Below are 8,473 nucleotides of genomic sequence, written 5' to 3' on the forward strand. Positions count from 1 at the left end.
ATGACGTTTTACCCTTAGAAAAAATTGCCATAAGTTTGCCATAAAAAATTACTATAGGATATTCTTATGAGCCTATGGTGAGATTTTACCCTGCAATTTTGCCATAATTGTATGCAAATTTTCTTACAATATGGGTAAGGCAAATATTTTGCTATACGTATTTGGCAAAAGTGTATGGTAAAATCTTAACATACGTATGACCTCATTAGGATATCCAATGGTAATTTTTATATAAAAAAAAATTTGCCATAAAACTATAGTGTGTTATAACCTATGACATTTTTCCTTAGGCTATGGCAACATTTCTTCATAGCCCTGTAGAATTTTATCATACAACTGCACAAAGACAAATTTATATATAGACAAGGGTCATTAAACTAGAATATGTTCTTTTCCTTTAGTAGCTTTAAAAGAGAATGATTATAATATGACAAATTAAGGTGAGAGCTAAAGTAACTAAGCATATGAGGAACGACAATAATTATAGAAGAAAGCAAGAAATTAGCTACCTGTTTTTAATAAATTAAATTTATTGTATTTTTAGGATGTAGATTTACTTTCTGTCACAAATATTGCTTAAAAAATTAATAGCTTTTAGTTAAATGCACTGTAAAAGATTCTAATAAAATATGCCTTGAAAAAATATTTCTCACACTGTAACTTTTTACTGTATCCTTACACCAAAAATGGTAACTATTACTTTACACCAAAGGGGTGTAAACCCATGAAGAGTTCTTGGCGTAGTGGCGTCAAGTACACTACTTGATGTAAAGTAGCTGCCACCAGTTTTTATACACAGTTACACTAATACGTATTATTAAAGAAAAATAAAATACATATAAAAGTTAGTAAAATTATTTGTAAACGAAATTTTTAAGTTAGAATCGAAAATTAAGGATGCATAAATACACTAATTTTTAAAATAAAATTTGTTTATAAGTTAAACATGCGTGTAGCACAGAGAGAATAATAAGATGAATTCAAACTAGGTTTAACAGAACAGAAGCTGTTTGAAAGTATCCGTTACAAAATTATTTAATGCAGTTTACAGAGACTTAAAAATTAAAATATTAATACACTTATACCCCAACAAAAAACGTACTTACAGATTTTAAATCATAATTATGTTTGTGCATGAGCCTAAAAGCATTGAAGACATTAAAAAACAAACTAAATGTATTCTTGAGTAAGCGTTTCTTTCATTAAAACTGAATTCAAAATTCATTTATCACATAAAATTATGAAATCATATAAGACTTTGGAAAATGAGCATTTAGCTGCTATATTGAAACACCGCCCTGCAAAAAATGACCAATAGAAATCAATAAAAAAAAATGTATTGATCTGTACGGGGAAATGGAACACTGATATCAATAGAGTAGATCAGTACGATGGACTGGTCATGATATATTGATATCAGTAGAGTAGGTCAATACAATGTATTGGTCTACATCAGTAGAATGGACTGATATCAGTAGAGTGTACTGGTCTGTACGGGGAAATGGAACATTGATATCAGTAGAGTGTACTGGTCTGTACGGGGAAATGGAACATTGATATCAGTAGAGTGTACTGGTCTGTACGGGGAAATGGAACATTGATATCAGTAGAGTGTACTGGTCTGTACGGGGAAATGGAACATTGATATCAGTAGAGTGTACTGGTCTGTACGGGGAAATGGAACATTGATATCAGTAGAATGGACTGGTCTCTACGGGGAAATGGAACACTGATATCAGTAGAATGGACTGATCTCTACGGGGAAATGGAACACTGATATCAGTAGAATTGACTGGTCTCTAGGGGGAAATGGAACATTGATATCAGTAGAATGAACTGGTCTGAACGGGGAAATGGAACATTGATATCAGTCGAATTTACTGGTCTGTACAAGGAAATGAAACATCATGGTCCCATCAGAAAAATAGACTGGTCTAAGTTAGGGAAAACAATATTAATGAAAGCATATTAGATAGGTTTAAACAGGAAAATGCAACATTGTTTATCTTTTTTAATATGCAAGATTTAGCTGAATTGGTCAAATGCTCTGTATGCACCATAGTAAATTTTCTACTAGCTGCAGCCAGTGGAAAATTCAATATAAATTAATAAAATATAACAGGACAGTATAAAAAGAATACTTATTTAAAGCATTTAAAAAGCGTAGTGTGTTACTACAGTTTGATACAGGAACGTTAGTGAACAGCTCTGAACGGGAAAATAAAACATTGATACACAGTTGGGTAAATAAGTCAAGTCACCTGATTTATACCGAAATAAAACACTGACATCAATTCACACTTTATCAAAAGCTATAGTTTGCATTATGTAGAAAAAAAAATTAATTTTTTTTAAGCTTCTTTATAGTTCATGAAATTTTTTTAAACAATAAATTAAAATATTAGAAAATTATTGTCAATAATTTTTGATTCTACAATACTACTCAAAAAAATGTTTTGGAGCGACATTATAAAAGTACAAAAGGATTCTTCAGATTTTATGAAAATGGAATGGGGATTAGAAATGTTACTTAATAGATAGCCAAAAACCTGGCTAAAATAAACAAGTCAACTTATTGTCGTTTCAAGACCCCCCCCCTTCCCCACACACACACACATTATGTTTGGTATAACATTCTGGGAGTAAAAAGTTTCAATACTTAAAAAAGAAAAAAATGACAGAACAATCCTAAAGTATACTATAGGCTTTAAATCCTTATACACACAAATGATATACCTATTTATTTGATTTTTATCTATACATAGCTTGTGCTAAGCATTTGTCATCTAACCAAATACGATAAAACTGTAAATTTGGCAACAAAAAAAATTGTTACTTTGGGGAAAGTATTGGCGAATGCTGCTTTCGAACAAAAAAAAATTATCCATTCATTGCTCATTTACTCCTCCCCAACAGCAAAATGACTCTTAATTTGTAATTGCATTTTCATAAAATAATTCAATTTATAATAAATATGTATTTTGCTTAAAAGTTTGCTACTGAAAAATCAATCATAAAAGATTGTTGAGATTTGCCTTTGGCTTAGACTTTTAAAAACTGGCAAATAATTTGAAATCCTTAGCATGGGCAATGAATATATAAATAGTAATATCATAATTAAAGGTCAGTAAAGAAAAAGAGCAGGTAAACAAAGAAAACACAACACCAGCAGCAAAATTATAATGATAATCATTCCTAATACAATGAAAAATTAACCAGTAAGAATAACCTGAACCAAATTTACAAAAATTATAGTTTAAAATGAAATAAAATTAGCACTATAATGAGAAAATAATAAAACATCATAGTAAAAGGTGATAACATAGATTAATTTGCTACAAGGAGTGAAACGACTTTAAGTATTTTATTTGAAGAGATGGTAAGACTCGTTTAATGTAGGCATTTATAAAAAAGTCCATATGTTTCGCAGAGAACTTCTAAATTAAAACATTTTTCTAATTTTGAAAAAACCAAATCAAACACTTTTTCTTTAATTTTCACTGGTAAAGTCACAATCACAATAATTCAGAGCAATAGCAACAGACATTTAAAAGTAGTATCCGGAAGAAGAAATGCTCTAGTTGAAAAAACTTGCTGGGGGAGGTACATGGGCAAAGCAGAACAGAGGAGGCCTGATCAAATCTTTCCCGCAGCATCCACATCTGGCACATTCTTTATAATTTAGTCTATTTCTCTCACAATGGTGGAGAAGATTTGGCTATAGGGGAGAGCAAAAGCGAGTGGATCGGCTTTACATTCCCAGGAATGTCATAATGGCTCAGGGAATAGAGTTCGCCTTTCAATGAGATGAATCGGGTTCATGAATCATCATGACAGATCATGGGTTTGAGTCCCCTTAACGCCAGACAAACTGTGACAGGATTGCGTGGTTTTCTTCTTCATGTAACCCAAATGGGGGTTAGTTCCATCAAAATTACTTCTAATACTTGGTCCAGGAGTTCCCTCATCTACTGGATTAGGTTCAAAATTATAAGGCTACGGAATTGAGCATTAGTAGTTGTAACTCAAAAGTTGGCCAACATGTATTCAGCTCGGCTAGAAAATTTAAAACAGAACAATGTAAGATTATTTTATTTGAATAAGTTGCTAAAATTTTTCATCACAATATACACAAATACATTCATGAAAATTTTATTAGATTAAGAATAGGTTTAGCCAGAGTAATTTTTAAATTAAATATTATTGATTATCTTATTAACAAAAAAAAGTGTAAATCCAGCTAAGCATAAATATATAAGAAAGTGTAAGGATCTTTTTTAACTCATAATAAAATTGGAGTAAACAAAGAAAATTTAAATGTAAAAGAAAAGTAATTATTATTTATAAAAATATTTAATATTCAAATTTTTTTTCCTCTACTTGAACACAGCAAACCAGAAAGTACCAAAAAAACTATAAATCATTTAGTAAATACTAAAAATAAAATTTTTATATAATTAACAAATTATACTAATAATATAAATTTAGATTACAAAAACATTAAATTGCCTTTCAGAGAGTAAAAAAATTAACACTGTATTAAGTTTTAACACATATCTTTACCTTAAAATCAATATTATTTCTTTCTAAATATTCTTAACAAAATTGCTTTGCTTCACATTTTTTGGATAGAGTTCAGGAAAAGCATTAGATATACATTAATAAAAGTTTTTTGATAATGTAATGCTAAGTAACACAGGTAAGGTAGTAATTACAATAAAATAAAGGTTTATTATCATTGACGCTAAATTAGAAAGTTTTACTAGGTAGCTTTTTGTGGCAGGTAAACATGGAGTATAAAGTGTTGAGTAGAGTATAAAGAGTTGTTTTTTTAGTATGTACATTGATAATATTGTGTACACTGATACATTGATAATATTGCATTGATAATTGTGAAGTATTGAATATAAGTACCAAATATTTCTTTCATAAAGTATTCAGTATATATCAAGAAAGCATTAAGAATTCATCTTGAAAAATGCCAGTGGCACAACAGCGATTCTGTATATCCAGTCCATTTGTGATCCAAAAAATGTTATGCAAATAATTATTTTATTTCTTATTTATAGTCATTGATAACAAAATTATGTAAAATATACTGCACTGGTTATCAATACTATCTTTATCTAATATTTTTAAAAAGCTCAAGGTGTCAAGTACTTTTTATTATTCTAAACATAGAGCAAGGTACTCATCCCCGCCCGCCATCACTCAAACATGACCAAACACCTGGCCCCATTTCTAGGGCTTTATTTTTCAACAGCCATGCTTGGAATGCCACATAATTTTGATACTGGTCAGATTAAAAGGACTCTGCTTGAGATAGCTCTTTTCAATCTTCCGCACAATAACCAATGAGAGAACTTTCAGCCATCGCAGAGTTTATATGCACCTTGTTCGAATACATGTCAGTTGTATTGTACATTGCCAGGATCAAACTTGTTATCCTAGTTCTCTAATAAGCCATGTGAAAGACATTTTAACCAGCTGTGTCACAAGAGCACCCTGGAGCAAGCTACTAACCCTTCTTAAAAATCAAATAAATTAAATTTTACTTTGAAATGTTAAAATTTTTAAAATAAAAATTTGTCAGTCGTAAATAATTATATATCCCATGTTATCTATTTTGAGTCAGAACTAAAAGTTCACATTTTAAACTTAAAGCTGTGATGTTAGAATAAAACATTTTTAAGCATTACTTAAACAAAATTAATAATAACTAATTAAAAATCTATAAATCACTAGAACATTGCTTTTTTCTTTCATGCTCAAACCATATTTAACACATAAATAAAGCATAATCTTGTTTTTTTTTCTTCAGGTTTATATCAACTGTATGTTTAGTAGCAGTTTAAAATAATTATAATTAATACGTATATCCAAATGTCAATTGTTTTCTAAAATAGCTAGTGAATGAAAGTAACTTTTCCTAAATATAATAAAAATTCGAAAGCATTCTTCGTAGTTTTTAAATTATTCAATCATTCTCTGAGAGAATTTCTGTGACAGCTCTTGATTATAAACTAACATAATCAAAAAAGCAAACTGGTTTATTCAAATAAAAAAATTTTCTTATTCATACCAATCCCCACATTGAAAACCTCATACAAAACTATGATCAAACACTACAGAACAAATATAGAGCATTTTAAAAACATTCTTCTTAATATTATAATGATAAAACATAAATGATACAACTACAACAGAAATGTAAACATCATAACTAGGGTTAGCTGATTCGCTTAAACATTTTTATATGATTTGTAGCAGTAATAAATCATCAATAATAATGGAAATTTATTAATAAGAAGGATGCCATCGTTAACTTGGAATAAATATAAAAATAAGATCTAAGCATAAGTTTTAAACTTACCAAATTCAAGTATTTCACACGTGCAACATTCCGTCTAAACGTAAACACGCCGCTACACTCGGTGGGGTGGGTGAGTAGGGAGAAGGCAGGAAACGGAAGCAGGACTGAGTCATCTAAAAAGTTCTGTTCAGATGGCTTTTTCTTTGATGAAAAGGCTTGTTAATTTTCAGTAAATGAATTAAACTGTAAGCTTAAAGCATTTGAGAACGAAAACGGTTCATACAGCTTTAATGAGTAAAGATATAACATATGTACTTTGAAATGAGATTAATGAACACAAATTTTAAAAATTCGCATAATTAAACTTGCTTTGTTAATGTGAATGCTACATGTAACTTTTACACCAATTCATGAAAAAATAAAACTAATAACTACTGCAAATATGTGATCTTTTTCTTAATCAGGTATATCAAATTAATATAAACTTAAAATTCGAATCTAGGAGAGTGAATTGGTTATACATTCAACTTGGAAAAATTTCTAATCATTCAAATTTTAATAATGGAAGATTTTTTGATTGATAAAAATTTTTCTGATTGGTGTATTGAATTCTTTAGATACCAGTTGGTGTTTGACAAAATCAATGAAATAAAACATTTAAAATAGAAGTTAAACAAAACACTTTCTTTTCAATCTCAAATTATTATTTTGTATGTTTCATGAAAGAAGGGGAAAAAAAAGGCAGAAAATCATTAAAATGTAAACTTTAATTAGAGAATTATTGAAATTCTCACAGAATTAATTAGAAACTAAGATCTGATCATTATAGTATCACATATCACAAGACGAATTTTGCGTGAGTGAGCTGAAAAAAATCTTAAGAAATCTTTGTTCAAACTTAATTCAACTTAAAGATATTCAAAATGTCTTAAAAAACTCTAAGATATAGAAATTCTTCAGATTTCTGAAGAGTTTATTAAGAAAATATCATTTTCTTAAGAAAATCTTAAGATTATTTTTAGTAGGGTGGTGTAAAAAAAAAATCTGCTGATATCAGTTCATATACTGATAAAACAAGTAGAATACATAACTGATCAACATCATACAAGTACCCTACTGATGTCAGCAGACATCAGTTAAAGTGTGAAATACAGACAAGTATATACCAATAGAGTACCTACTGATCAATATCTATTGATACCAATACACTGCTGATATCAGTTGAAATATCAATAGAAACAAATACAGACCAATAAAATTCTATTGATCAATATCTATTGATACCAGTACACTACTGATATCAGTTGAAATGTCAATAGGAACAAGTACAGACCAATAGAATACCCTATTGTTCAACATCTATTGATGCCAATACACTACTGATATCAGTTGACATCAGTTGAAATATCAATAGAAACAAGTACAGACCAATAGAATTCTATTGATATCAATAAATTTTTTTATTGATTTCTATTGATCATTTTTTGTAGGGCGTTTACGGTTCATTCGAAATCCAAACTAATAAATAATGTTTTTGATGGATTGAACAAATCAGAATGGATAACATACCTTTACAATTGTTTTCATTATTACCATTTCATATAGTGAATCGCAATGTATCTGTTGCAGCCTCATCAAAAGATGTGGGAGCCCCCTAGCGAATACGAATAAGACTCAATAGCTTATAAGAACAGTTTGAATGTGAACGGTCACTTGATACAAGCGCTTGGCGCTTTTCTCTTTTTTGTTACTCATCTACTTTTGTTGTTCATCTTTTATCGTTATGTTTATTAAATTACACTAAAATGTTAATTAGCTTGGTCTTCATTCGTACTTAGATATTTATTATTCAATATATTGCTTCTGCCAGCCCGGAAATAGAATCTCAGGTTGACGTTTCAGTTTCGAATATTATTAAGAACAGCAAGGTAAGTGAAACCTTGTTATTTTATTTGATTGTTTGGAGTAATAACGCCATCATTATACAACAGTATCAGTCAATCCCAGAAGCTGCCTCAATGTTCCTTTTTTAATATGAATAATGTCTTTTCATCCGTTGCTTTAGAAGTTTCAATCACTTTTAATGTAAAGCAAATGTAATGTAAAGCACGCTTGCACTAAAATTAATTAAAAAAAACCAATTTGTAAGTAATAATTTTT

At 29.4% G+C, this 8,473-nt stretch overlaps 1 long non-coding RNA gene across 1 annotated transcript; it reads right to left on the reverse strand.

Moving 5' to 3' along the window:
- Positions 1-914: 914 nt before the first annotated feature.
- LOC147814221 (uncharacterized) lies at positions 915-7,800 on the reverse strand. Its single transcript, XR_015432716.1, has 2 exons — positions 6,374-7,800; positions 915-4,056 (listed from the first exon to the last, which is right to left on the reverse strand). It is a non-coding gene; the product is annotated as an uncharacterized LOC147814221 (long non-coding RNA).
- Positions 7,801-8,473: the final 673 nt, after the last annotated feature.

This window comes from Parasteatoda tepidariorum, chromosome 3 (assembly GCF_982258835.1).
Source record: "Parasteatoda tepidariorum strain Cologne lab strain chromosome 3, Ptep-v5.0, whole genome shotgun sequence".
NCBI classification, from domain to species: Eukaryota; Metazoa; Arthropoda; class Arachnida; order Araneae; family Theridiidae; genus Parasteatoda; species Parasteatoda tepidariorum.